Source organism: Sapajus apella, unplaced genomic scaffold (assembly GCF_009761245.1).
Source record: "Sapajus apella isolate SASKATOON/1434 unplaced genomic scaffold, GSC_monkey_1.0 scaffold81, whole genome shotgun sequence".
Taxonomy (NCBI): domain Eukaryota; kingdom Metazoa; phylum Chordata; class Mammalia; order Primates; family Cebidae; genus Sapajus; species Sapajus apella.
The window spans coordinates 3,606,349-3,613,452 of NW_022437021.1; positions in this window are offsets into that span (position 1 = coordinate 3,606,349).

Below are 7,104 nucleotides of genomic sequence, written 5' to 3' on the forward strand. Positions count from 1 at the left end.
CCATCTATTCCTTGAGTATTCATTACACATTAATATTGGCAAATACAATTAGAAATAACAGCTAATTTAAGTGGATTTATTTAGAGGATCCACGGTTGCAGGACTTTGTAGAAACTTTTAATATCCTAACATATTCGTGAATTTACAGAGAAGAGCATATGGTATTGCACATTTCACAAACTTTGTTCCGTGAACTACTCATTCCTCTTTTCTTTATTAATGAGTGTTCGCAGATATCATATTTTGTAAAACTAGTGTGGAAATGCTGTTTTAGTTTATTTTCTATTACAGTGTCAAATAGAGTCAATATTTATCTATAAATTGCTATCTTGTCTCTGTCTGCCAAATACATGTTTTGTATTTTAGTGATGGCTAGGTTAAAGCCTACCTTGGAGTAATAAAGACCTTTAATTATGGTCCAGTTGTCTAATTTTATAAATTATGAAATGCATGCCCAGAAAGACACAGTAACATGCTTAAGAGTCATGTGGTGAGTTTGAAGTTGTTCTGGGATTACAATATGGATCTCTTATTCCTTAGCCTATTATTTTTATCCATTATACCACACTGATTTTTCTTCTAATATTTGCCATAGTTGATCTTAACAGAAGTTAAAAAGTTACAAAGAAATCTTGAACATACTAATTATAGTCAGGTTCTCCAAAGAGAATTTTCTTCTGATAATTAAATTCTCATTTGTCCAAAACTGGGTTTAATTTATTATTCATATCTGACAATCCATATGTAGTGACTTAGAACATGGACTTTGGAATTACTCCACTTAGGGTTTCTTCAATATGCTAGTAATTTCAGTATCTTCATGTGGATCTTTTGGACCGGATTATTTTTCTCCCAATCTCTCACATACTGAAGTTCAGCTTTTCCTTTAAAAAGCATTGAAACATATCTAACAAGTGCAGGATATATTTTTAATTAAATTTATTTGGACCAAACAGTTTCTATCCCCCCATTATCATGGCTGTTTATTAGAGTTCTAATGCTAGAAAGTATGCATGAGGTTACAATACACTTTTCTTAAATTAGTTTTAATTAGACAAATCACATCTAATTATAGATTAATAAGAGCCATTTGAGTAATGGCACAATTCTGAACTGCACACAATTCTGAACCATTTCTCTAAGATCTCCTTGTTTATTAATGTTGCCTGACCAACTACTTAGATGTCATGTATCTGTTTCAGTCAATAAATATTTATGGAGCACCTACTATGTGCAAGGCTTTGTGTTGAGTCTTGTATTAACCACTATTACACAGGATTTGGTACTCAAATTTGAAGTAAAGTCTAATTATTTCTGAAAACTTCCATCAAACCAGTATATATAATTGCTTCAATTTACATCTTATATCACTGTTTTGTTTCCCATTAGCAAGTATGATTAAAGCCCCTTAAGGAGATGGGCCTTAGAGTAGAAATGCTGACAGAAATGTGATCAGCAACGTTTCAAAATTTGTCAAATAATTTATATCATTTCCACCAGGGTTAAGCTAGCATCTTGGAGTAGAAATATGCTTTATAGTCATTTCCCCTTAATAGCTGGAAATATATACCCATACTGGATTATTCCACCATGAATTTCTGGACTGTGGGCTTTTGGTCTTTAAACTTCTAGGCAGTGATAATAAAAACATCATTTTTGTGCTTAAAAATAACAGTGAAAATAATATATATGAGTTGATAAACAGATATAATAAATATCAAGAGTGATTTGAGACTGGGTTCCCCATGGAAACTTTGAAAAGATATGAAGAGCATGGCTATTAGATCTTCTTTCCATTTATACACTCAAAAAAACCATGTATTGAACAAGTATGACATGGAAAGCCCTGGGCTGGTTGTAGTCAGGAATATTGTTAAGACAGAAAAAGCTTGGTGGTTGGAGAGACCACTCTGAGGGCACAGGACTAGGAGTCAGAACACCTGATCTGTCTACTCAATAACTTCATGACTGGAAACTAACCTAATCTCCTTGAGCTTTGAATTGCTCATTCATAAACTCAGTGTAAAAGGAGAATCTACAATATTTTGTCTTAAGAACAAAACCAAAGAACATGTATATAATAATCTAGCATGGTACTGAAAACACAGTAACTATTAAATGCTAATTAGATGCTATATACATATACTGTAAGATACAAAGTGGTTAAGTTTGTAAGAACTCAGTGGGTGGCTAAGTTAGCATGACTGGTATAAAAATACATAGCTGTGTCAGGTCATTGACATGAGTAAAAGAAAAAGTCTTATTTCTTTCAATATGACATTATTTTTACTCTGTTTCCCCATCAACTGAATTCTTCCCCTTATTGTGTGTCATGCTGTTTACCAGTAACACCAATTCAATGCAGAAAGTGCCAAATGTTTTTACCAGCTAGACTTGGAGCCTGGATTTAGATGGACATTTTAAACTCATGAAGAGGAGTAGAAAGGCACTCTGTTTTGCTTAATGTGGCAATATAAATTGGGTTTATGGACACATTATGCCTTGGCAAGTTAGTTCCTGTAACAATGAAAACTAATTTTCAAATAGGTTGTATAATCAAGGAGTTGTCCAAACAGAACGCTGTACTATGGCAACAAACTAGCCCATCCTGTGGTTTCACAAAATCATTTGCTTATTCACTTAGACTGCACCTACAGAAACATATTAAATAGAACTGTCTAGAAAGAAATGCCAAATTTTATATTTAAAAAAGATTCTAGGCCTTAGGTGACAATAGCTCATAGCTGTTTTGAGACAAGCCATGTTCCTGTTGACTACTCTTTGCCCATATTCCTCATCCTACTCCTTGTTTTCATAGTCAGGATATTGGTGGAAAGGTTCTTGAAAAATACTTCTCCAAAGGAGTAATCGCCTGTGAGATGCCTATTATAGTAATGGGCTTTGTACCAAGGCTAAAGAATGTTGAAGACCTTAGAAATTCCACTTTTGCTTCATGAAGGGCAAAGAGAGAAAATTTTAAGTAAAAGGGTCACTCGTTCTCATGACTTGCAGGCTTAATCAACTGGAATGGTTTAGAAATTGCCATTGAACTAAAACAGCATCTTCCAAAGTGTATTCTATAGATGGGTTATTAACTGTTTTCACACCACAAAAGTGTTTAATGGTCAATCAGGTTTGGGAAATGAAGAGTTAACATCAAAGGACTTATGTTTAAGTCTTTAATCCATCTGGAGTTAATTTTAGTGTAAGGTGTCAGGAAGGAGTCCAGTTTCTGCTTTCTGCACATGGCTAGCCAGTTTTCCCAGCACCATTTATTAAACAGAGAATCCTTTCCCTATTGTTTGTTTTTGTCAGGTTTGTTAAAGATCAGATGGTTCAAACACCGCATGTTCTCACTCGTAGGCAGGTGCTGAACAATGAGAACACATGGACACAGGGAGGGAAGCATCACACACTGGGGTCTGTCAGGGGAAATAAGGGAGGGACAGCAGCGGGGGGGAGATGGGGAGAGATAGCATGGGGAGACATGCCAGATATAGGTGATGGGGAGGAAGGCAGCAAATCACACTGCCATGTGTGTACCTATGCAACAATCTTGCATATTCTTCACATGTACCCCAAAACCTAAAATGCAATAAAAAAAGAAACATCAAAGCAGGCTTTTATGTTATTAGAGTCTTTAAAGTGCTAATGTCTATAGCAAATCTCTTAGAGGAGAATAGGAAATACTTAATTTCCTAAACTTATTTGGCCATGGAAACTTTATGCTTCTTCTCATGGGATTACTGCTCTTCTATGGAACATGCTTTTGGAAATGTCAATCTATGAGAATAGACATATTATTTTCAGACATTGACATTTTGTACTCTTTCCATAAAAAATAAAGATAATATAACTTCACTTTTCAAGGAAATTTGTTCCCCTTACATGAAGATATTCTTTTCAATTATTACCATTGATTTACTGATTTAGACTTTATTTATTCACAGAAAAAAATGGCTCCCACTGAATCACCCACTTTTGCAACCTCAGGATGCAATTTTCTGGAGAGAAGATTAGTGGCAAATGCCCATTTGTGGATACAATGCAGTGTAGATTCGGTTGTCTCACCAGTAACTGAACCTCTGACGATGGTTTCTTCATGTGCATGTTCTAAATCAGCCACCACAAACAGATTTTTAGTCTCCACATTGACCTGGTTTAGGCTCCACAGGGGCTCCTACCGGAGCTTTTGTTTAAAAAAGTTGGTTAAAAGATATGTTGGAAATCATTACCCTGAGGAGCCAGATTACTGAGACAGGTCTCATATGCTTCTCCTATTCAAGGAAGCCATGGCTAAGTAGTCATTCTATAGATAAGTAACTGGCATAATGGTGAAGCTCTTTGTTGAAAACTGAAAAATAATAATAATAAAGGGAGAAGCAGAAATTAGATTTTTTTGGCTCCACAATTAGGGCACTTTAGGAAAAGGACAATCCTTCCTGTCTTACCAAATTTTCAGATTGACATTCCTTAGGTTCTGTCCCTAAATCATCCAGTAAATCAAGCAACCAACATTTACTGAGCATATACTATGTTCTAGGTTCTTCTGTAGGTTCTAGGGTTGCATGAGTGAACTAAATCCTTGCCGTGGAAATGTTGAGTCATCAAGAAGCAAGTAAACAAATATCTTGTCACAGTTAAACTTTGTTCTGTTTTTCTTTGAGTCATCTTCCTGGTGTACCAGATGATTTTCTGGTTGCAGGTCTTCTGAATCAGCTATTTCCATTCCAATTTGAAAGTTCTCAAAGTGTATTTCATATCAACTAACTGCTGTTTCATGATGTCCTTTCTACCTGGGTCCAGGTTTCACTCCCTAAGCCTCATGTCAAAGCTTGTCTCCTGAAGGTCTCTGAACTGTGAACATAACCAATATCACCCTAAAACTATTTTAAATCCCACACTAAGTCAATCTCTAGATCCTACACTTCAATCTACCCATCCTTTCATTCTGTCTTTTAATCCTCTCTTCAACTAAGCTTCCATTGGCTCCTGTCAGTTCATCCTGGATTTTTTCATGGTTGTCACTCTCATTAACTCTCTCTCTCATTCTTTTCTTCCTTCTAATAATCTCAGGAAAGGGGAATTATCTCATTCTTCAGTCTGATTCTACTCTTCTTTGCCTTGCTTTTCTCTCTGAAACTGATAAAGCACTTCCTTTCTTCACAGCTCTACCTGTATATGTTTTTTTCTCCCCTCCTCAGGAATCACCATAAAGTGCTTTTATCTTTTTTTTCTTTTCTTTTTTTTTTTTTTTTTTTTTGAAAAAAACCGTATCTACAAGGCATTGTTTAACCCAGGACAATTGCATCGTAACTCTTCTAACTAGAGGCAGACTTGGTGAGCAGAGATGTGCTGGAAGTTTGGGCATGAGGCATTTGTTATGGTTCCAAATAATGAAAGTCTTTAAAATTAAGACCTCCTCAATTAATAGGCAAAACAAATAAGTTGTTTCTTATCTAAATCTCCTATGTTGTTTCCAAATATTCACTTTCAGATCTGTCTTCACACTATTTTTATTCTTTTAAGTTGTTTGTGATACATTTGTAAATGTCATGTGTGGGACTTTAAGACCATGGGGTCCCCTTTTCTATAGCAAGATAACTGTGCAGTTCATTCACCTTAAAGTGACAAGTCTCCCATGGCCTCCAATGCTCCTTCTTTTAATAACACTGTTGAGTCAAACAGCAACTTCTAAATTATAAAATATCAAATACAGACATGGATAGTACCATGTACTATCAATTAACCGTCTAATCACCACACACTTACCTTCATAAAGAAGCTGGCTTCTGAACATCTTAGCTCTCACATTAAGAATTATTGAGGAAGATCACGTCGAGAGGAGATTTGGTTTTTAACTCTGGCACCACCCTTGGTGTTCTACATATCCTTTTTTTCTCAGAGGCTAAATTACAGGACAGTTACAAACAGTAGCCTTTAGGAATTTAATGTATGTCTATGACTTCTTCATAAAATGCAGGATGTCGACAAGGAAAACTGTGTCAGCTTCACAAGTATGTATACGTATCAAAAGCTCTACTTTCACACCAGGAAATAAGTCTCACACAATATATTCAAGTAATAATATTCCCAATCAAGAAGAAAGACACAAATTAAAAGTTTGCTTCCTCCATCTCCTTTCCTTTCCTGAATTTATCTGTCCTTTTACCAAGCCACAAATCTAAGAGACAATTTTAATTTTTCTGTGATTCTCTTCATGGTCATACTGGTGCTTGTTACTATAAGACGGTCCTGTATTGTATTCCTAGCCAACGGTTCTTTGCACTTACTTAAAGTTTGTAGGGAATTGCTAAAGAAGAATAAGATTGTACTCATTTTAATATACAATACAGGTTAGAGGAATTAAGACTTGAAGCAGGGAAACTGGTCTAGAAGCTGTTGCCAGGGAACTGAAGAGAAAGATGGTGGCCTGCACTACGGTAGTAGAGAGGGTGGACATGTTTGAAAAGATCCTGAAATGTAGATAGAATCAGAGTCCTAGAGACTAGATGTTTGGAATGAAGAAGTGAGTGGAATCGAAGATGATACCTACTTTCTCATTCATACAATTCATGGATAACTGTGCAAGTCACTGATATGGGAAATTCAAGAAAATGGACAGAGAAAATAATAAAAAACCTGTGTAAACAATTTTGTGATGTGCCAGAAATACACAGCTATCTAAAATATAATTCTTATCTGAAAGGGTCTAACATTAGGTAAGGTTGTTAGGATGTCTACATATGTAGATGAAAATACATGGAAATACATAGAATGCCAAAAGAGTAGTTTGGGTAATAAATTTTCTAAGCACTCAAAACCTACTTTTCCAGCCTTATTTCCATTTTCTAAGAGGCTCTATGCTCCAGCCAAATTAAATTATTATATCCATTATTATTGAGTTATCCTAAATTTTCCTAGATACAGGTCTTGTTTTTATCTGCTTTCTCTGACTAGGAAGTCTTTGTTTTTCAAAACGCTATTCAGGTTTTCAAATTTTAGCTCAAAATATAATTTCCTTCCTGATCTCCCAATCAAAAATTATATAACCCTCTTATAAGGCCCTACATTTTCGAAATTTCATTGAACCTTTTACCCAGT